This window comes from Nesoenas mayeri (assembly GCF_963082525.1).
Source record: "Nesoenas mayeri genome assembly, chromosome: 11".
NCBI classification, from domain to species: Eukaryota; Metazoa; Chordata; class Aves; order Columbiformes; family Columbidae; genus Nesoenas; species Nesoenas mayeri.
In genome coordinates, this window is record NC_137563.1 from 13,879,900 (window position 1) to 13,903,635 (window position 23,736).

At 37.9% G+C, this 23,736-nt stretch overlaps 1 protein-coding gene across 8 annotated transcripts in view; it reads right to left on the reverse strand.

Annotated features, from left to right (window-relative positions):
- Positions 1–3,029, reverse strand: part of ZNF280D (zinc finger protein 280D) — a 43,954-nt gene extending 40,925 nt beyond the window's left edge. For 7 of the 8 annotated variants that reach the window (XR_013922586.1, XR_013922587.1, XR_013922588.1 and 4 more), the window contains exon 1: positions 2,834–3,029. The gene's annotated coding sequence lies outside the window, so the exon portion shown is untranslated. Of the gene's footprint in view, positions 1–1,941; positions 2,123–2,833 lie in introns of all 8 variants that reach the window. The other variant, XM_080350957.1, reaches the window with a different exon arrangement.
- Positions 3,030–23,736: the final 20,707 nt, after the last annotated feature.

The window sequence follows — 23,736 nt, forward strand, 5'->3', positions numbered from 1 at the left end:
GAGACTTTTCTCATGGAACAACACAAATATGAGGGGTTTTCTTAAACTAAAAAAAGAAAAACCAAACTTCACAGTAATCAATTATAAAATGTGCTCAGAGAAGGCAAATGAGAGCACATGCAACTTATATTAATAACACAAAATAGACACAAGCAATCTATATATTAGCAGAATTCTAGCAAGATGTATGTGATAATCGCAGCTACACTATAATGCAGCTGTTTTTTAAATATGCAGTTAAAAGTCATTTAATAACATAGGCAAGAACTTTTAGAAAGTTACACCAACTGGTGGCACCTCTTATGGACATTTCATTTTATGAATCAGAATGAATGTGCTAAGGTATTCTCAAAAGGTGACTCAAAATCTATGGCAGCTTTTAAAAGGCAAGTATCAAGACTATTTCAGATCTTTTAATCTAATTTTTTAATCTCAATGCTATGATTTGAAGCCAAGATTTCACTGACTGTTTTTTTCTGGCAACAAAGTCAGCCTAATGAGTTCCCACTCTGGTCTTGCGCTGCTCCCTCAGTTGTGCTAGTACAAGTTTTCATGGAACTGTGACGTGAACCAGTTCAGATTAAAAATAACCTGGCCCACTAACAGTTTCACCAGCACAACCGAGAGGTCAAAAAAAATCCGTGGCCTGAGCAATCAAAGCTGCAGTACGGGGGAATAGATTTGATTACAGGAGGTGTGCAGGAACTGCTCAAATAGTCTCCATTGCCAAAGGAAACATCTACTTCCATTTTTAGAGCACAACTAGCTTCCAAGTTTTCAGCTTCTTTAACTACACTAATGTAGAAAATGCATTCCAGGAATCCTGCTAGTGGTTGCTCTTAAACCCAAAACAAACAGTGAATCCTTTCCCCACTCTTCCCAGATATTTTTCAGTGGAGGCACAGATGCCAGTATAAGAAAGGTAAACCTATTGACAACAGACCTTATTTTCCTCATTTTTTCATATGTATAAACATATATATACATTCACATACACATCTCCTTAAAGGCAGTCAATGCAGCTGAGAGGTCCAAAACTCCAGTGATATGCTATATATATTTAACCAAAGAAAGCATTTAAATCATTGTCGTAAGCTAAAATTCTCAAAAATGTGAACAAGTCCTTTAAAACAGTTAAAAAATATCATCAGAGTATATCAAGATATTGCTTTAAAAGGCAACTGCCCAGCAAAAAGTAAGTCTAGTCATGAAAGTTTATTGCACAGGCAGAGATAATCAACAACCTGCAAAGACAGAAGTCCATGGAACTCTATTACAGTTACTAGACAAGCAATGAACTAAAATCTTGATACATGACAGAACAAAAAAAATGAATTAATTGCACAAAAGAGCAATAAGCTTCTGACAAAATGTGTTTTAAAAGAACTAGTTTGGACATCTTTATCATGGCAATTACGTTTAAAGATAGCTAACTTTATTAAAAGCCAGTTGTATTAACAGACTGTTTTTACTATTAGGATTTAAAAGCATTCCTACAGAAACAACAAAAAAGATATAAACATTAGTAAATGTAACAAAAGTGTAACAGCTGTAGTGAAAACAGCAGGAAGTGATCTGTAGAAGTGCAACTTAAGGATACACAGAAATCAGTACTACAGAAAATCATGGCAAATGCACCCATGCAGAGTTACTGAAAAAACATGTAGTACTTTAGATGCAACTCATCTGTTCCACTCTTAAGGTCAAGTAAGTCTTCAAATATGCAATACTGCTTTGCATTGGGTCACAATAACTGAAACCAAATCACTAGTATGAAAACGGTAGTGAGCTTGAAGAGTGAGGACACCTACATTAACCAGAAAGTTCTCAGACTAGCCTTTTTTGTCATGTTTCCGTACTATAAGTTCACTATTCAAACAGATTTTTCTTCTGCAGTTTAATAGCTGCACTTCGAATGATCAGAGAGTTTACACTACTTACAATACAGATTATGTGGCAAGCACCCACATTGTATTTTTCAGATGACTTCCCACACAGGACATAACTTTTCATCATGGTAGTTGCAGAAAAGCGCACAACCCACAGTTTCATGAAGACTGTGAACAACTGTATTTTTATTGACTGTTGCACTGTTTTCAGCAGCAAAGAAATGATGATCGAGCTGAAATGGAAAGTTTTAAAAAGCCGAAGTATAAACAAACTTTCCCTCAAAACCAAACCAAAGAGCCAACGCTACCCTCTCCGCCACGAGATGGAATAAGCTCCGCCTAGGGAAGGGCAATATTGCCTTTGCAATTCAGTCACAAGTTCACACCCCCGCGCTGCGGCGGGTGCGAGGCCGCGGGAAGGAGCCAAGTGCCCGAGGGCAGCTGAGCAGCCGCCGCTCCGCCCGCAGCGCCTCTGGCGCCGCCGTCTGTGGCGCAGCCCTGCGTCCCGCCTCCCCGGGGCCGGGTCACCGCAAGGACTCGACGGAGGCTGCAGGCTCGGGTTTGGACGAGGCCCGCACACCACGGCCCGGCGGGAGGGGAGGAGGCCCCGCACCCGCCGCTCATGGCCGGAGGCCCTGGCCGCTGCCAGGCCCTGGCCAGCGAAGGCAGCACGGAGCGAGTCCCGCCCGAGGCAGCCCAGCGGTCAGGCCCCTGGCTCCCAGCTGGGCCCGCCAGGCGGCCCGAACAAGCCCTCGCGGCGCGGGGTCCCCTCTCCACACACGCGAGGGGGCTGCAAGGCCGCGCTCCGACCTAAGATGGCGTCGGTCTCACAGGCGACAATCCCCCCGCGGCCCGCCCGCCGCCGCGCTGCGGCTCCCTCCGCCCGAGGAGGCAGCAGGCCGCCCCAGCACGGAGGGCGGAGGGGAAGGAGCGGCCTAGCTTACCGTGCTGCGCGTCCGGAGAGGCCGCGGCAGGCCGCCCCGCTGCCTGGCTGGCTGGGGGATGGGAAGCGGCCGCGCTGGCGGAGCCGCCTCACATCGCCGGGCCGCGCCGCCCCACCTCAGCGCGGCCGGGGGCGGAGGGCGGGCGAGGGAGGCGGGGGTGGCCGCGCGGCGCCCGGCGCGCTGCCTGACGGGTAGCGCGGGTCAGCCCCAGAGCGGCGCCTGCTTCCCGGCAGCCGCGGGGCGGGGCCGGGCCGGGGCCGCGCGGGGGCGGGGCCACGCGCCATGTGCCGGGCCTCACACCCCGCGGCGGGCGGCCTGGCGCGCGCCTCCCGCCTCGCGCCCCCGTAGCCATCGGCGCCGTCGTTTGCGGCGCCAGCGGCTCGGCCTGGCCCGGCCCGGCCCGCCTTCTGCCGCCATGGCCGGGAGCGCAGCCGCGAGCAGCGTTCACCTCAGCGGTGCCCCGTAAGTAGATCTCGCTTGCCCAGCGAGTGAAGTCGGGGGCAGGGGCTAGGCCGGGACAGGCGGTCAGGCCTTTCCCTTGCGGTAGACTCGATCAGAAGCACCAGTAACCACAAAGCCGTGTGGCCAGACAAAAGCTAGAGAAAACTCTGCCTGGAGTTAACATTAGATACAAACTACTGAGATTATAACACGAGTATGTTGCTGGAATCGGTGGTGCATAAAATACTAAGATGAACACTGTTCACACGGGAGGTTCATAGTGGTTTTTCCATAGTTATTTACCCAGTGGGTTAAATACCAAATATACAAACCACTGTTCCAGACTTTTACTGAATAAAATATTCCTGTTAACTTCAGCAAAACTGCTAGGCAAGGCCTTAACTGGCCGTGAAGCCACCATCACTAGAGAAAACAGTCCTGGAGCACAGTACCACAGAGTTGTGTTTCCACTCACCTCACGATTTGCATGTGAAAATCTCTGAATCAAAAGGTGACGAAGTCTCATTTTTCCCAGGCCTTTTTGTCTATAGTGCTCTCTCACCCTGGCCAGCATCTAAGACTGCTTCTGAGTTTAGATTTTGTCCTCAGTTTTGCTGTCTATTCTACCCTAATTTAAAAGAAAAAAAGTGGGGCTTGCCTTGAGTAAAATATGAAAATGTTTGTGGTGAATTTCGAAGATAATGGGAAAGTACTTAACCAAATGTAACCAGCCTACCAGCACTTTACCAGCTTTTACAGCCCATACTTCTCACAACTTACTGTTGGTGATATCTGCCATAGCTGTCTTCACACATCCTATACTTAGTGTAAATTCTCTCTCAAATATAAGTATATTTCAGAAGAATAAGTGAACTGTTGTTCTTGTGAGCTTAAGCTCTAAAGATTTGACTAGTGTGTTTAGTCTGGAAAATATTCTGTTCATTTTCACTATTACCTTTAGCCTTAAGATGCTTCCAGGGTATTTTGGAATCTCAGAGAAGAGAAAAAAAAACAACACAACATTAGTAATTAAATAATTGCTGCTTAGTGATTATGCCATTAAATCATTTGGTTATTACAGTTTAGTAATTAAATAATTATTAGAGTATGCCATTCTGCTAAAGTAGAAGGAAAAAAGGAAGAGAGAAAGAAATGTTCTTGATATTTGGCAGAAAATGGAAGAAAGTATGAGAACTAGAGAAGGAAACTTATTTTAGACAGAAGTGACTGGCAAGAGAGGCATAGCCCAGTCATTTGAAATGCATGTTTTCAACTACTCATTTACCTATTGAGAAATTATTGCAATTTATGGTCTTTATAAAGCAAGATAACTATAAAGAGAACATTAAGATTACAAGGTAAAACATGGAAAAGTGTGAAATAACAGATTAAGGTCAACTTTGAAACTCACAAATGAATGAAGGGTAGTAAATAGCCCTCATAATTACAAAAAAAATAGCTCTTTCCAAGGCTCCCTTGGTTTATAAATGAGCATCTTGACTAGGCTTAGTAGATAATGAGGAAGCCCTAAAATTTTGTGTAGCAACAAATAATTGGTAACTAAAGAAAAAAGTAAACATTTTAATGATACCGGAAAAAGCTCATTATAAAGAAGAGACTGGAAACTCAGCATACTGTGACATAGGTGAGCTGTGTCTCCTTGACATTAAGATGTGAGACTTTGTAGATGCATCAATGAGGTGCCCTTCTAATGTTCCTCATGAGCCATAGAAATTACGTAGGAGGTGCTGGGCAGGGGCAGAAATAGAAGCAAGGATTCCTACCCTTCACATTTAGTAATAGCCCTTGGCAGTTATTGCAGTGAGCCAGCAGATACGGGCAATTAAAGAATATACTTCCCCATGATGCATGGTACTGCAAGTACTGGAGATACTAGCCAGAATTAAGTACCACAAAGCAAGGCTGCATCATATGTAAGAGAAGGTACTGATAAGGTGTAACGTGGTTTCAGCAGAACCATGCCTGAAAACTGCAAACATATGATAGACTCCAAAGAAGAAACTTGGCGGAGGCTGATTACAGAGAACAATTGTATTTCATGCAGTTGGGCAGCATGCATGTGTTGTTGGCTATAGTAGTTAAACTGAGCTTGAAAGCCTAACTCGTCTGAATTACTTCATCTTAGACCTACTGGCCTGTGACTTAATTACTAAAGAGACAGTCCCTCCCCTTCTGAGAGTTACTGACAGTAATCTTTCATCAGTTTCTGGCTTTTATCTCAAAAAACATTGTCTGCCAAAGAAATCAATTTATTGCAATACCCCTCAATGGTTCAAAATGCTTCTATTGCTTGCTGCAAGTTAAAAAACCAAAAACAAACAAACAAAGCCCACCACAAACCAACCAAAAAACCCCACAACACAAAAGCAGGTTGCATTTGTAAAAGACACTTGCTAACATGAACTAACATGGATGCAGGCAGCCAGACACATTGGTACTGTCAACTCTGGCAGCTGTTAGACCTTAATCTGTTAGCTGCTTGTATTTTGCTTCTCCACTGCCGTTTTGCTTTTTCCACTGCAAAAAGATGTTGCAGTGATAGATTTGTAGACTGATTCCAAGTGTAGATTCTCTGGGTTGTTACTGTGATCCGCCCCTTCTGGTCTGCAGGTCTTTTACTTCTGGTTCTCAGTTGTAAATTGCCCACTAAACTATCATTTGGTCTGTCTCAGTCATCTGTTCCCACACATCAACCACTGATGAGTTAGCAGACCACAGTCTCATTTTGACAAGGCATACAGAAGTTTGTTAAGAAAGAACAGAAAGGAGTAGCTGTATTGCTCACAGCACCAGAGGGTATAATTTATTTAATGTCTTGACTCCTCTGACTTTATGCTGGTAGAAGGACAAGAAATTATGAACTCAACTATCAACTTTATTCTGGATATCAACCAGTAGTTGCTCATATTGTTGCTATTTTGATTATTAAGTTCAGGCAGTGTGAGGCAAGAGTGTACATCAGGTAAGCATGAGGATTTTGCAGTGAGATAGGCAAATGAGGGACAAATTAGAAACCAAAGCATGTCATCTTAATTAGTAATTAATAGCTAGAGACAAGCAAGTTGCAAGACTTTCAATTGCTTCAGCTCAAATGTTAAAAAAAAATCCTCATATGTATTCATAGAGACTAGAAAATAATTAAGCGAGCAAATGTCTGTCATTGATTTCTGCAACTAAAAGGCCCAGTATAATAATTCTGAAGGTAGTCATCCATTTTTCTCTTTGGAAAAAAATGCTTCAGACTGGGAGAAATAATCCTCATACTCCTTATATCAGTTAGCAGATCTTTAAACAATGCATCAATGCCTGCAAAAGCTGCTTGATTACTTTTCACCTTGGCACCATACTTTTTAAACCTTTTGATTTCTAGTCATAGCCATCCCACCCATATGTAGCTAATAGGCAAAAATTCCATCAAGGTTTTTAGCAGCACAAATAGTTTGGTTGAACTGCTTTATATTTCCAGCTTGAGACCAAAGAGCTAGGTAGTGGTAAACCAGGAAATGTAGTTGATACTGTAGAAACCTTGCTATGCAAGAACAGCAAAATGTGTGCTTAAAGCATATAAACCACTTTACCTCTTACCATGAAATCATGAGACAAGGTAGTGTTTTATTCATCCGTACTTACAGGCTGATTTGGAAAAACCTTTAACCATGCCATTAAAGATTCAGAAGATCAGGTATACATTACGAATTATGTTATCTTTGGATTAAGAATTTATAAATAAATTCTTAGAGCTATTGCTATTGACATCCATTTTAGTAACAAAATGGATTCCCTATGATGACCTAACGAATTTCACTAGATTGAAAGGTATTTCACTTCCCCAATTATCTCCTCAAACAAAGGAGGCAAGTTGGAGATAGTATCCAAAAAAAAGGGAATTTACATTTCTTAACTGAAACAGTGACAGACATCACCATAAACTATTTGTGCAAGCATCTTACATGTTTATAGATGACAAATGTGGGGATCAATTAAGCTACCATCAGTATGCAGATACACTGACCTCAAAGTTCTATGATAGAGGTAACAGTGCCAGTAGTGTTCCAATTGAAGGAGAGAGCCATATAAAAAAAAGTTACAGGGAATGTAAACAGGCATCATGAATTTACTTATGCAGAAGTACAAGCAGAGTACTAGGAAAACATGAAGTTATCAAACTTTTTAGGAAAACAGAACTTTTACAGGTTAAAACTTTGCAGTACATTTCATCAGACATCCCCTTCTGCTCTGCTGATATGAAAATATGTCTTATGTATTTTTCAGTCTCAGGTTGATAATTAAAAATGAACTTTGAGTATTTTCTTCACTATCAATTTAGTAAACAAAATTCATGTGAGAGTGGTTGAAGAGTAAAGAAGCTTACAGTATGTTCTGAAAAGTCTTCCCTGAATCCTGAAAAACAAATTTTAGGTGTGGCTTGAGTTTAACATAATGCTGCCATATTATTAACATCAAAGTCTACTTTATCTAAGTTATCTATGGAGACTATGAAGTCCCCATCAGCAAAGATTTCTAGATTAAGTTAAAACATGCCAGAGGCAGACTTGGTACACTTAGTGCTACTAAGCTACTGAGGGAAGTGCTACTAAACTGGAGTGATAAATATACCTCATGAATTTTTTTTTTTTTAAACCATGTTGTGTCTGATCATCACTATTTGAATGTAATATGGGAATCAGAGTGCAATTGTCTAGCTCTGATTTTGTATGTCAGTAAAAAACCTACAACAGAGTGAGGAAATCTTGCTCATTAGCATTGAAGTTACTGGTTTAATATTGTTTGTTATTCTTTGAGGCACTGCACACGCACAGCAAGTACCAACCTGCATGACATTATAATTGGAGCTGCTGCCAAAGTTTTATTAGAATGTATATGTTCAGATGGGAAGCCTGTAACTATGAATGCACAAACAGATACTAAATGAACATCTGCAAAAACAAACACTATTCAACACATGTATGGTTTACTCAACTATTCAAGTATTCCATAAGGTATGCTTGTAAAATTGATTGCATTTAGTCTGCTGCGGTTTGTTTTTACAGTATCATACCTTCAGGAATTTGGCACAAGTATAAACACTAATGGGTGATCTAATCTGTTTATAACATTATTTTATAATGTTTGCGAGGAATATCTAACATGTTTATACTTTCCTTTTTGAGACAATATGAAAAGTCTAACACGCAACCCTGAAGAAAGCATAAGCTTCCAGTCTTTTAAACTTCAAAAGTAGGCTTCTGTAAATTAAGGAAAAAACCCAACCCAAACCATGAATTGTCTTTTTAAACACTTCCAACAGACCATCATGCATCATCATCATCATAAACACATCTAGGAGAGTCAGTGTCTCCTCAGTGTGCACATATTTCTCCTGTCAGCAGTACTTAAACTCCTCAGATGAGAACACATTCTAAACTGCTTGAAGTTAGGAGAAATGTTTGAACTGCATGAGCTCTATCAGAGCGAAAACGGCTACAAACAGAGCCATTGCTATTACAGTCTAGTTTGTTTATTTGAATGTAAAGAAAAATACTTAAAATTTTTGTTTCCAGAAGCTTTTTCATGGTGACTTTAGGTTAAAATAAAATTTGTAGATTAACATTAATAAATAAGCTTTGAAATAATTTACATTTCATTTGGAAAACAGATTTTATATGTACATCCATTAATCTATTGCAATATCTATTGCAACTGCTTGTCCCAGTCCTCAGATGAGAGACACAGAGCATACACCTTGTCTATTAGATTAATTTTTGTCATTCACCTTAGAACAAATTCAATTCTATATGTCTACTACTATATGTACTTCACATAGTAAAGAAACTCCAAGCAAATAACTGGTTTGTTTAGCCTTTGCATCCACTTCTACTCAATTAATTCAGTAGTAAAGAATATTGTTCCACTGGGTTGATGCCAGACATTGTTGTAATACTTGGCAGTAGTCTTAAATAGCATGAAAAGTGACATAATGCCAACTCAACATATGCCCCAGAGACTCTTGTTGAAAAGTGACACTGGTGGTTAAAGTTTACAGTCATTTTCTGCTTTTAAAAAAAAAAAAGTATTTATTGGAGAAGTTATCCTATTGACAACAATTGCCAGATTGTACTGACAACTGCTATACTGCAAGAATCCTACTGCTAGATTGGTTTTTCTCACAACCCTTGTCAGAGAAAGAAAGGGTGTTGCACATTACTTTGCCATGATACTCTAGTTCATTAGAATATTGTAATAACAGATATTCAGCAGCATGTGCACTTGTTAACAGGAAGTGAACATTTCCCCTATGATGTTTCTTTTTGTTGCGATTTGTAAAAATTGATCAACTTATTATACAAATATTAGCCATTCTTAATATAGGATCTTACAAGCAAATCACATAGTGTCAGGCAGACAGAAAGAGTAAAATTCATTCCAAAACAGTGAGTTACAACTTAGAGAAGTACAATGCTCCAATGCAGCTTTTAAACTATTGCAGATAGTACTGAAAGTAAAAAATTATGCTTCTGTTTTGAAATAATAAAACAACTTACACAGCATCACAATGAGTTGCTATTAGGAAGATGTTTAAAGAATAAACATAGAAACATATCAGTTCCTAAGCCATAAGTATTTTCTCATCATCCAAAAGAAACAAACTAATAATATAGAAATAAAAAAAATCTGTTAAAGGTATTATTCTTTTAGTAGGATATTATTCAGAATTAATGCTGAGATATCAGCATCTCTAGACAAATCACTGTAAGGAAAAAGTGACACTTTTAGATTGTTAGATTTCTTTATATTATTTATAAGTAATCATGTATTTGCCTAGCAGTTTCTGTTCGTAAAACTAGAACTGAAGTTGATTTCTCGACACTATCATCACATCTGTGAAATGTGTCCATGAATTCTGAGAAAGTTTGTGCCAGTAAGTGATTTTTATTTATCAAGTTGCCTGCCAAACAAAACAGAAAATAATGAGAATTGCTGTCTTATCCACTAGCCAGTTAATTTACAGTCTGTAAGGGGAGACCCCTTGTTAGTCCTGGAATCAACACTTCCCATGGATCTGATCTAATCAGAGTTCTGCAGGGTATTTGGGGTGCTCTTCTCTGATTTAGCTGTTCCACTTCAGGAATGTTAAATGTCTGTCTGAACAGGGATTAAGCCAAGGGTGCCCCACCTCCCAGTTCCTGGTTTACACATCAGGCTTGAGTCATTCTGACTCAGTGAATACTTACATGAAACAAAACAAGAAGGTTTATTCCAAAATCCCTACTAGTTTGAGTGAGCAGATCTCATCAAACAGGAGAGGTCTTCTCTGCCTAGTGCATTCTCCCAGATGAATGCACTAATGTCTGGACTTTTGGATGAAAGGCAGCATCACTTCCACCTTCCTTTTCTTGCTTATAAGTCTAGCCAGTCATCTCCCAGGGTTTTGCATTCACACTGCTTTATGAGGTTTAGAAACCACCAAAAGAAAGTGTTTGCCTCTAAAATATTCTGTTTATTTCATGTGAATACTGTATCATTGCCTTCCCTTAAAACTGCGTTTTTGCCAGGTTCTATTGAGAACTGTCTCTAGAAAATTAACATTTTATCTTCAGTTTTAAAAAGTTCCTCTGTAACATAGAAGATAACTTTAAAATGGTAGAATTGTGTATTTTTTAAAACTTTGTTTAAAAAAAAAAAAAGATCGTGCTGGGTTATTTTTGTCATAAGTTTTCTGATCCACTGCCTGTTACTTTTAAAGTCGGAAGCTGTCCCACAGTCTTCATATCTGCACAACTATTTCCTTTTTACCTCAATATTCAGCAGAGTCAACTTGTTTATCTTTCCTTTGGGCTCCCTCATGTCAGGCGTATAGCGTTCTTAGCAGGAATTACTGTACTCCTTGAAGAAAACTTAAGAAACAAAGTTGTGAGCAGCAACTCTAAAACAGAGTTAATATTGTCAAGGCTCTCCATCATCTCCAGATTCTTGAATATTTGGTCCTTGACTAAAATTTAGCCAGTTTGTGGTTCCCTTACCAAATTACAGACCAGAATGCATGGTCTGGGCTACATGTGTCTGGCAGCCTGGATATGTTTGTACTTCAATCAAAATGCAAAGTCCGCCTGAATACCATGGTGATACATACCTCATTGGTGTTAATATTGACTTAGCACAGAAGCAGACAAGGCAATTGTTTCCTGTACATCTCACATATTCTAAACAGCTTGACTGAAAAACATAGAAATGTGAAGGAGGGATGAAAAATTCATATAAATAATATAATTTCTTACTTATTCCTGTACATTTGAATATTAGTGTTAACATGACATTAAATTTGGTAGGAACATCTATAAGAAATAGATATAAAAATGTAATTTCTTAAAGATTAAACTTTCATTTGGCTTCTTAGAGGTATTTAGCCTAGTTTACTAATGAAAAGAGATTTGTGCAGTCATGGCACACATGCCCCATTAATAGGTTTTGAGCACATATGCTGATTGGAGACAAATTTGCTAAAACAGTAGATACACCTTTAAAGTAATTAAGAGCTTCAAATTTTTGTAAAATTAACTGCTAGGTAGAGAGTACCCATGCTGAGAGTTAGGATGAAGAAGCACTCGTTCTATCCAGGGGAGCGATCTGAGAAATGCCACAGCTGTGGCTTCCACCAGTTTACCAGCAAGAGCCAGGCTTCATTTGTTGTGATTCTCACAGACCAGAGTTCACAAAGGGAAAGCACCATTATTGTCCCAGTAACTTCTGAACTCTGGGGGCAAGGATGGCACATGAGCAGAGTTTGAGTTGCTCCCAAAGCACAGCTGGACTCCAAGTGACAGTCTGTGTCATGCCACCTCTAACATTTATTAGCTGTTTATCACAAACAGAATTAATCTGCTGACTTATGTATTACTTTTCTGCATCCTACAATTATTCTTAATAAGTCTTAAGTCTCAAAGTGGAACTTACAGCTTTTTTTTTTTCCATTACACAGCATATGAAAGGGGGGAAGACACCATTTCTGTGCTAACCACACTTCAATTTGATTGTCTTTGTTCTCTTTCCTTTTTCTCAACACCCCATAGTGCTCCATTTCCTCTCAATGTGCCCTTTTATTATCCCAGCTTCCGGTGTTGCATAAATGCATAAAACTAGTGAAAATAGCCTTTAATTTCTCTCTCCAAATTCTGTGTCTGGCCAATGTTACTTTTCATGCCAAGTACAGTAAAGATGATTGTTCTGTGTTGTAGGATCAGAGCCTGTAGCAATGAAGGATTGTAGAGCTAAACCTTCAACAAATAAGTTACAGGAGAGTGAAGTTTGATGGATACTTTTTTCATCTTTGAGTGATTTACAGAGAGAAATTGAAATTTTCTTGACATTGCAATTAACAGCATGGCATTGGTACCAGCTGAACATTGTTGCAGCCTGGGGCAACAGAAATGCCATTCCGGTGTTGCAACAGCTAAAAAATAACTTCTAATTATATGAAGAAGCAGTATTATATCACAAAACGCTATGGCGATGAAATTTATCCTAACAAACAAGATACAGATAAGCAGAGGCTTTAAGGGATCTCAATCATAACATTCCACAGCCCACAGATTTCTAACCATTTTTTTAATGTGCTTGCAACAGACATTTGCAGGGTGGTTTCCTTAATTGTGCTGATATATTAGTACAAATCTATGTGCAGTAAATATCAATTTTCCCAGACCCTAAAAGTCTATCAAAGCACTGAAGCCCTAAACAATTTGTAGTTTGTAGTTGATTTCATTGTCACAAACAAAAAATGTCAAACCAGTAGTATTCTCCAGTGTCCCACTTCTAGTACATTGTTTCATTGGAAAGCATTAACAGTGAATCCTCTGCTTTTATTTAGACTGTTGGGGTACAGATATTAAACTTCTACAATAAACAGATGCCTATCTGAATTTGACAGCATTTTTTAAAATGGTATTTTTTCATGTTTCCTAAGCTAATGTGATCACTGTACATATCCTTTGTTACAAGCCAGGATTTACTCACCAGATCTGCCAAGTCCACAAAAGCAGTTTTTTAAAGGCCACATACAAGTCAGTAAAAAACAGCTCATCCCTTTGAAGGTTTGAGACATGCTAATATTTTACTTTTCAGGAAAGAGAAGGATGAAATATCTGGAAGCAGCAGTATATATAGAGCAGTGATACTTGAAGGCAGCCTTCTGTTCAGAATTATTATTCTGGAGAAGACATAGTGCTGCAACTTACATTACCAGCTTTGACAAAAGGTTAATTTTTAAATAAAATAATCTTTATGAAGTTAATCAAGTGAAATTGACTTAAAAATACAACAACACACCTTGCTTCAATCCATATGTCCTCTGTGTACCCAAACTGCAACTTTCAGTTTGACAAAATCTGAGCTGGCTATAAAATGCCAATACCCTGATAAAATATGTAAAAAAGTACACCTGTGACAAATTAGACAGTAATTATAAACAGTCACTAGTGGCTTAAGCTACAGGCCTGCTCTTTTAGTTCAGTAGCAAAGTACTCACTTGGGAAACTTGTGATATAATTTTAGAGCACTTTCTCAGATGAGTTTTCTATTTCAACAGCTAATTGAAAACAATTTGCAGAAGCAGCCACGTTCATTCACATTGTTAACCACTTAATGCTCTATAATAGGGGAAGAGATCCTACTCCCATGGAATCATACAGTCATCTAATTCAGAGTATTTTCCATTTGGCATTATTTTGAAGAGGAAGAAAATTTATCCACCTGATAAACTTATCCTTTTAAACATCAGAAACATTTAAAGCAAAATACTTCCAGAGTCTAAACCAGATATTCTTGTGTCCCTTAAGAGAACGTAGCTTCCTCACCATATATAAAGCTGATATTGTGCTCATTTGATTTAAAAAAATATTTACTTTTAATTTTCTGCAGTAGAAATTATTAAAACGCATTTAAGTTAGAAAGGTTTCTGCAGTGTCTGTCCTCAGATATTTGCTGATTTGGTTGTGTTTCTACTCAAGAATTTTACTTTTAAAGTGGTAGCACTGAACATATAGATGACTAACATTATTGTAAAATCTTGATTAGCATTGCAAATTAGAAGACAGCTAAACTTACTAAATAATATTACAGAAAATGCAGAAACTTGACATCAGAAATATTTGCTATAAATAAAGTGAATTACACAGAAGGATGCGTGTTGGACAAGACTTGCTTCCATGTGGATCCACTGGAAGGAGTGGGACCTTTTCCAGCTCCTTGGGATAGGATCAATTCTCTTGGGCATTTTTACAGTTTCCACAAGAATGCTTTGAAAGCCATGATGAAGAACTGATCAGCTGTAGATACCCTTTTGCGCTGGTCAGTTATTTTGGGGTTTAAAGCTGAATATTAATGTAAGACAACATTTACAGAAACAGTAATAGTGTCAGTTATATCTGTGGCACTGATCAGGATCTTAATAATGTACTTTTCAGGCATTGTGGAAAATGTTCTGGAAATGAAATAGATTACAGCAGTGAAATTGCATGTATGTGTGTCCAGACAGGGGAGAAAAAAAAAAATCAAGGATAAGGTAAAATAAATACTTACATTCCTTTTTCAGTTGTGATTTTAGTTCTAGGGTGTGTACACTGGTAATGCTTTGATTGACTGAACACAGCCCTCAGCAGAATAGGATTCCATTCTTTTTAAGTTCACTGTTTAAAACTATAGAAATCCTATTTCGCTAGAATGCAGTCCCGCTTATTTTTATAGAAAAACTGGAAGCTAGAAAGGGGAGCAAATGTAAAAAGTGACTTTGAGGAAATAAGAATCTGGGGGTTTGGCTGAAGAGTGGAACAGTTCTATTGCAGTTACATAGCTTCGAGATGTATTCAAGGCTGAAAAAAAGGTTGAAAGAAAAAAGTATTGAGATTAATAATAATTTATATTTTAATAGCTTCCCCCTCAGCAATTAAAAAAATATCTAAAATGAAGTATTGTGTAGGAGTAATAAAAACCTAGACTTGACAATAAAAGAGTATGTGAGTATTTTTTTAAAAAAATATTATCTTGACATGATTGAAAACTGTTCTAAGTCTAACCCTCCATGGTTAGGCATCTCCTTACCCTAAAGCAAGGGTGTCAAACTCATTTTCACCAGGTAACTACCCCTACATTTATACAGTCCTAAAATTACATTTGGCCCTTTGAAGACAGCTGTGAGGCTGATGTGGCCCCCAGTGAAAGTGAGTTTGACACCCCTGCCCTAGAGCTCCTGACTGGAACATTTTCCAGGCAGAGAGACAGACTGTTTGCCTATGTCTGGTTTCCCAATACAGAGTTAGAAAAGTTACAGTTCTATACATTCACAAGTTAAAATTTATATTCCTGATACCTGCAAGTTTAAGAGTCACATGATAACAAAATGTATTTGTGCTCTTATTAGAGAAGACTTACTGTAGAAATCTGTATTTTGCTAAATCAGCAACCTAATTTTTCCTCCATATCTGAATTTTGGAGGATAGCAAGAAAATATCAGATGCTATAAATTAAAATCCTGCCTGAAGAGGAGTGAAGCAACTAAATTAAGCAACTAGAAATAAAGGCAGAATCAGACCAGCAATAGTTCTGATGACATCAGTCTTGAATTATGGTTTTCTTTTATGAACTATCCCAACTGTACTGATTAGGCAGTACTCTTGCTTTTACCACATGAGATTAAACAAGTATTTAGCTTTGCTCCAGTAACTCACTAATAACTTCATTTCATGTTCTTCCTGAACACTACATAATAAATTTTACTTTCTCTTAATGCAGTCTACCTCTATCATAGCATCATCTTAGTTGGAAGAGACCCTCAGGATCATCAAGTCCAACCATAACCTAACTTATGGCAGCTGCTGATTTATTTCTCTGTCATATGAGTAACTTTGTTGGTCCCACCAGCTGTTCTAAAAAGAAAATCTGACTTTGTCATGATCTTCCCCTTCCCAGAGCTGCTTTAAAATTGGTGGAGCTTGGTCTATTACACAACCCTAAGTACACTGCAGGCTTTTCTCTACATATCTATCTCTCGAAGAGCGGTGAATGTTTTGGGCTGCTGTTCTATTATTATATCTTGCTTATATCAAAATCCCACGCTGATTTGCTGTGTTTTTGAAGCAGACAATACAATTTTAACATCAACCATTGCAAATTTACTACCAACCTAGAATTAGCTCTTTCAGTGGGAAAAGCTTACCTAGTACTTGTGTTTTTTCCTTCCATCACCTTATAAACAGACTAACAAAATAAAATCAATGTTTTGCTTACACTGTGGATTCTCTTTTCAAAACCACCAGTGCTAAGTGAATAGTATAGGAGGCTTTTCACTCTCGTGTTCTTGCACTGACGGCCAGGTATTATAATCTTCATTCAGTGGCTTAACAAATGAACAAAAGATCTCACTACATGATTCTCAGTGTCTTAAACCATAATGCTTTGTACTATTCCGTTTCAAGTTAGAATATTTGTCTATACACCTTTGGCAGAAAAATTTGTTTAAAATGGTGAGCAAAGAACCCAGAATACTCTAAGGGGTGTTGTAATCTGCAAGAAAAATCTCCCATACAGTAAAATATTAAATAATAAACTTACTGTATGTTGGTGACCACCAACCAAAACCTAAACGGTCTTTTCTGTTTTAGGACGTAACCAAACCAATCATTTTATATCAGTGTATCTTTGAATAATACATGGACCTACTGTATTAAAAAGAAGATAAAGACTTTTTTTTCCACTAGTGTTCATGTATAATAATCTAAAAAAGACTGTATTGAGATCTTGAGAGTAACACTTGCAGACCTATGACTGCTTCAGGAATTCAATTCCATCTGTATGCTCTGCTAAGTTCTCTTTTCTACAGGTACGTTGTATATTTTATGATACTAAAGAGAATAAACAATACAGCATGCAACAAGGGCACATTGCTAATAATCCCTTTCCCATTAAATATTTAGGATTCTGTCATATTTCATAATCAAAACATAGAAGTAACAAATCAGAACAACTCCATGCTGATGAAAATGACTAATCAAGCATTAAAAGCTGTGAGATGAAGCCATTGCTTGAAAACAAAATCCTCAAAGGGAGAGAAAAGATGCAGCTGCAATCATTCTAAATCCTACCCCCCCTTGCTTTTTGTTTTCCTATTGCAGTATTAGGACAGGAGCAGAAAATTCTGATTACTAAACTGTCTGTAATATTGAAAGAAATAATTTTATTTCTCTAGTGTTCTCTCATCTATAAAATTGAGATATTACTGCTTATACAGCCTTAGGGAACTTTTCATCAGAATTGGGAAGCCTTAGTAGTTGCCTGTTAGTTTGCAGTGGTGCCCCTTAGTCAGACCTTGACACAAATGATAGCAGCTCTAATGCTGTTCCATTTGAAGCAACTGATACAACTACAGCTCTGTAGCTGTTACCACACCATGAGATTGGAACTATTCATGACAAATTGGAAAGTACCAACAGTGAGCACTATAGCCCCAGCAGGATCCAACAAAGAATGTGCTTGAGCTTCCCTCAGCTCTCAGTTTTTCAGCTTTTAGCCAGAGATTCCTAGAAGCGATACAGAGCTACGAAGCTTTGTCCACTGCTCAGCAGTGTTTACAGGAGAGAAGGGGAGCAGGATATGAAAGCCATATGGGAATGCCCATGAACTCTCACCATTTAAGCTACACAGATTTGTTTGCTCTGTGTACCTGGATCAAAGCAAAGCAGATAGGCTAAGGCTGGGCTTCAGAAGCATTGAATAATACTGGTTATAACTTTGGATGACAAACCATTGTTTTTCTTTTTTGAAGGAAACAGATATAGGAGCACTAGCAATTACACACTGTAACTCCTTTCTCCTAACAGATCAGTTATTGCTAATCAAATCTGAAATATATTCTTACAAAGTAGTTGCAACAAAACCAGGTCATAGCCCATATATGCCTTTGTAGGTATCTACAAAGCAGATAAAGTAAAATATAATACAGTACAGTCTAGTCATTAGATCTTCCAGAAGCTTAGGAATATTCTTGCACCTATATTTTCAATCTTATTACAGAAAACATGTATTTCCAAAAGACAAAAGAACACAATTTTTATTACCAGATATCCAATGAATTTTACACTGTATGAGCAAGTTGTGGACAGTGGACAAAATTATTCTGCACTACTGTTGACTTCAGACTTTATCCTTCAATCTGGAATACCAGTATTTTCAGATGAGTATTTTGCATCTGAACTTCAGCAATAGAACTAAAACTAGTTAAGATCCTTTATATCAAATCACAAATCATACCCAATGTTAATCTGATATAGAGCAGCTCAGTTATCTACAAGTAGTGACCAATTCAGTATGAGACATAACACATTTTTCCATCCCATGTTTCCTTAATGTGCATATGTAGATGGGTATGGATTTCCTAGAATTTTGATGCACATATTAAGATTTCTATTTAGAGTATTTTTTACCCGTTTACTTGCTTTGCTTTATATGAGAAGAACTATTTTTAAATTTAAGACTTGCTGAATTAGGCTCTAAATCTCTTACACTCTCAAGCAAAAAGGCTGATAATCTTAGATGCTCATGGCATGTTAAATAGCTTTAGGTGATGGTCCTCAAGGACAATCTAAGACTTCCTCTCCTTAACAATATGTTAAGGCCTCACAAGCTTTTTGAGTAGTGTAAGAATTTCAAATACTGACTCTCAGCATTCGATCTATTGGTTGATCTGGTTATGCCTGTGAATGGCATCAGATAGATCAAACAATGACAGAAGATTTAGAAGTGCATGTGTAACATAGCAAAAAGACTTGCTAAGAAATTCAGTAAATCTCTGGGCTAGCATAGGCAAAGTTCCAATAATATGGCCAAGAAACTGCAGATTAGTTGTAGTTACTAATCAACTATATGCTATTAGTCATAGGTGCTAAAAACAGAACTCTTGCTAGAAAAACCTAGATGAGAAACTAATACAGCATAGAGCCTGTTTTCTAAGTAGGTGTTTCAAAATATCTGCAAGATACATCATATCTTCCTTTCACCTGCTCAATGCAAGACAGAAATGGAGTGTTTCATGCTGGGGTTTATAATCTCTGTGGACTGTACCATGGTATCAAAGATTAAGTCAGCTACCATCTGCTCCATTTTATGCAAAATAGATGTGGCCCTTGAACTTCTGGCAATTTTCCAATTCAATCTTCCATGCAGATTTCCAATGCTCCTGCTTTACAGGATATCCTATTATTCAGCTCAGACAGTAAGTTTTACTATTCACGGTCAACTATTTGTTGCCCACACAGACTGTGGCACAGCAGCAGGGCAGAGAGGGAGCTATTTTTTCTTTTTTTAAAAAAAATACATTAGGAGAATGTTGTGAAACAGTATATCTATAGAGAGACACACTTTTCATTATAATGAAACAAATTCATTTTTACCACCAGGTTTCTGTAAGTGCTACAGGAGTGCTTAATTACCACGTTTCACTCTTAACTTTTGATTTTTTTAATTACACAAATCCTGTTGCACTATTAACGTAAAGACTAAAGGCTTAAAAAGACTATTAACATACAATTCAAGCAAGAAGTCTGATGCTTACAAACATTTTAGCTAAATCAGCCATATTATTGCCATGAACTAATTTTGATTTTATCGAGAACTTGCAGAATTTTTCAATATATCATTCAACTTCAATAATGTAAAAGGATAGTTTATCTGAATTGTCAATCCCTCTTAAAAATCTTAGTTAGGCAGTTATATTTTTCCATTTATCCTCATGATGGCATTTTATTACCTGAGACTGAGGTAATACTTTGTAGTTAGAAAGAAACTTATTTTATATATATACACACACACATAGATATCTATCTTCAAAGCTTCCAGATGTGGTGGAATATTGTGGCTCTCTGTTCAGAATGTACTGCAAATAAAAGTCTTTGTTCCATTTCAAGTACATAAAACATGCTATTGACATTTGATTGCATATTAAAAAAAAAATCACTTGTGCTTGGTTTTGCATTTATTAAAAATGAGCAATACATGATTTTTCCAAAACTCACACCTTGATCTGCCTGTAAATTTTTTCAAAATGTTGGAGCAGAACACAAAGTGTAACTAAAAAAACCCCCAGATTTTCTAAATTATGTTTTAAAATTTTACCACTTATTATCAGTAAATATAGGAATTAGGACTAGCAAGCGTACAGAGCGAAATTAATTCACCTTGTGAACTCTCAATGTGCACATATTTAGGATTTGATCCTAGTAGTCCTAAACAGTTTATCAAATCCAGCAACCCATTCGTATTCAGATAAAGTCTGCGATAGCAGGGTTTTCTTATCTTCAAAGGAGAGAATTCAGAATCTCAATACAAAGGAAAACCCCATACTCCTGATAAGAACTGTAAATCTTTCCTTTGAAGACTGACACTATGAAGGATTCCTGCCTAGAGAAGCCAGAGCAATATTTTTAAGTAACAATGTCTGGACTTAGATGTCATACCCTACAAAATGCAGATATTTTGATGAGAGTGTGCTAGAAGGTGGGACTTCAGGGAAGTAAAGCAGTTACTATAGCAGACTCAACCAGAACAGTAGCAGTGCTGGAAGTGGCAGTCTAAACAGAACTCCCACAGTTACTGGCATTTTCAATTTGTTGTCATCTCACTCTCATCATAGAGACCTTTATGTGACAGTGACTAGTGATAAAAGAGCCCACAACACTCCTGCAGTAGCAACTCCTGGTTTGAAGGACTGATGGCCTTTCAGAGACATTCGTCATTTCGCTCCTTATGATGGATTTGAGCATGATGCCAAAATTTTAAGTCTGCAGTGCATTAAATTAAAAAGAAAAAAGGTAAAGTATTAGCCATACTGCAGATAATGCCCCTCTGTCTATGCATTTTTGCAGAATGTTTACTTTTTGGGCTATTATCCTGACTGACAACAAAAGTTCTAAGGCTTTTATAGGTCCAGGTGCTTACTTACTGTCATGGCTCTCAAATGCTCTTAGTCTATTGTCCCTTTGTTAAATGTTAAGTCAAGAAGTCTGTCAATGCTATGGGGCATGGAAAGTGTGTAATTTGTCTGCAGGACAATTAAGAGACTATGTGCTTTTTCTGTACACTTGTTAGATTCTGGAACTGTTAAGAGATGCAACAGAAAGCATTTGGGAAGATTCCAAGAAGACTATATACTTTTCCTCTAATGTTATCCTCCTATCTCATTCACTTCCAAATTGTGCAGTTTTGTCCTTACCATTTTTTGACAACTTCCTTCCAATAAATGTTTGAGCCCACAAGAACATTTAGAAAATGTTTAGTTTCAAAAGTTCCTAACTGAACTTACTTTAAAGGGGAACATGGCTGGCAAATACAGAGAAGTTATTTTTCTCCTATAATGATTTAGCCTTTGATGCATAGACAGATGGTCATGATCTCCTCCTCCTCCACCCATGCATTTTTCTAAAATGACACCCAAGTTTTTCTTGGCAGCAGTTAAATAGTCTGGCAAACAGCTCACTTCAGCTCCAATTATATTGACCACATTAATATAAAAGATTAGCAAATGAAATGTTCCATTTTCATTTGGAAGAGATGAATTAGAATCCGCAATGAAATAAGATAAACGCAAATTAGAAACAAATGCCAGCTACTTACCTCCACCCTTTTATCTAAGGATTAACTGTGGCCCATTTTTTTTTTCACTGAGAACGAATGCTGCTTGAAGTCATAGGGTGTTAACTCTCTTATAGGCAGTAGCACTTAATAGAATTAGATTTCTGAGAATGTCTTCACAGGCAGAATAATACCCATTTGCTTTGAGTGTTTTAAGGAATACTAGAAAATAACACTTTTCCTTCATGCACCAGGGACACCAACTCTTCAGATGAATGTTATCTCAAGATTTACTATCAAAGCTTTTCACATTTGTCTGTGCTTATCACAAAGTGTTCTGGGCACAGGAAAAGTAACCAGGAATGTGACTAATTCCCTATTCAAGAGCTTCTGGCTGAATATTTTTTCCAAGGCAGTACCTACCATCCAAGGTACATTTCTTTTACAAGGCAAAAATAAGGAAATCTTGCTGGCAATTCCATTTCCACCCAGTTAAAGGCTAACTTCTCAGTGATCCTGTGTGCTGTGGCAACTGCATGTTTGCTCCTGTTCACTAGCAACTACTGGGCAGGTTAGTACTGCTCTACCAGCACATAGGCCATCACAAATAGTTTTAACTGTGGTAACTAAATAATGTCCGAGGGAAAGATATATCTTTACACAGTTAAAATTATTTATTCACCATCTCTTTAGAAGGGGCAGTAGGTAGAATGTGTTTAACACCTGCTGTATAGGTATTTATGTAAATGTAAAAAAGTCCCATAAAAAAACCCAACATCTTTTCTACTAAATTATAAATACCAACAAGTTGCATCAGTGAAGATGTCTTGTGATGACAATCTGTTGTTCTACCCAGACGATCCAAGTCTGATTCAATGGCATGAATAATAAAAAATGAATTGTGCTCAAGGTGTTCACAGTTCTGAGCTATCTAAAAGAAATTCCTAGTTATTAGATACTAAGCTATCAAACCAAAGACTTCTGATCATTCTGCTCAGCAGAAAATATAGATAGTAATTCCCAGCATTTGTATATATGCACACTACAGCAAAGCTATGAATCAAATCTCTTATTTCAGGTCTCTAAATATTTTAAGGAAATGTCCATCATTGAATCATAGATAACAGGATTTGAAATGACATCTTAAGCCTAAAGCATGCCCAGTCCTACTTTTAATCAGTTCTTATATTTGCCATAAATATCACACCCTCCTATGCTGTATATATTCATTACACAGCTGCAGTTACTCTGTAAGCTGGCTAACACAGCTGTAGCTCTGGAGTGCAGACCAGATGGCCAGTCAAAACCCTGCTTCCTATTGTCTGCAAAAGACAATAATTGTTGCCAATAATCTCCACTCCTGGGCCCACACCTTGAATGTTTTAACTATTACAACTGTTCTTTCCTCAGTCAAAAACTGGCCTGCACCACACATTCAACACCATTGTCCTTTCTTAAGAACTTTTTCTACTATATAACTCATCTTCTCTCCTATTTTTGTAGTAAAGTTTACTTTTAAAACATAGTCCTTTTCACCTGTTTTAGCCACGCTGCTCAAAGGAGTTCTGCTGTGCAGTAACTCCTAAAGACTTTTCTCTCCACACTTTACACATGTGTCATTTCCACAATAACATACACATAATGAGATGATATACATATTGGGGGCAAATTCTGAAATGAGGAGTTACAGAGAGCACCAGTCTTAGAGTACAAGGCAGGTTTGGCAGTTACTCTACAATGGTCAGTTGGGAGTGTGGCCATCAGCTGGAGTCAGCTGTCAAGACTCATGAAGGGGAAGAGTGGCAACAGCAGCTTGTGAAAGGAAATGG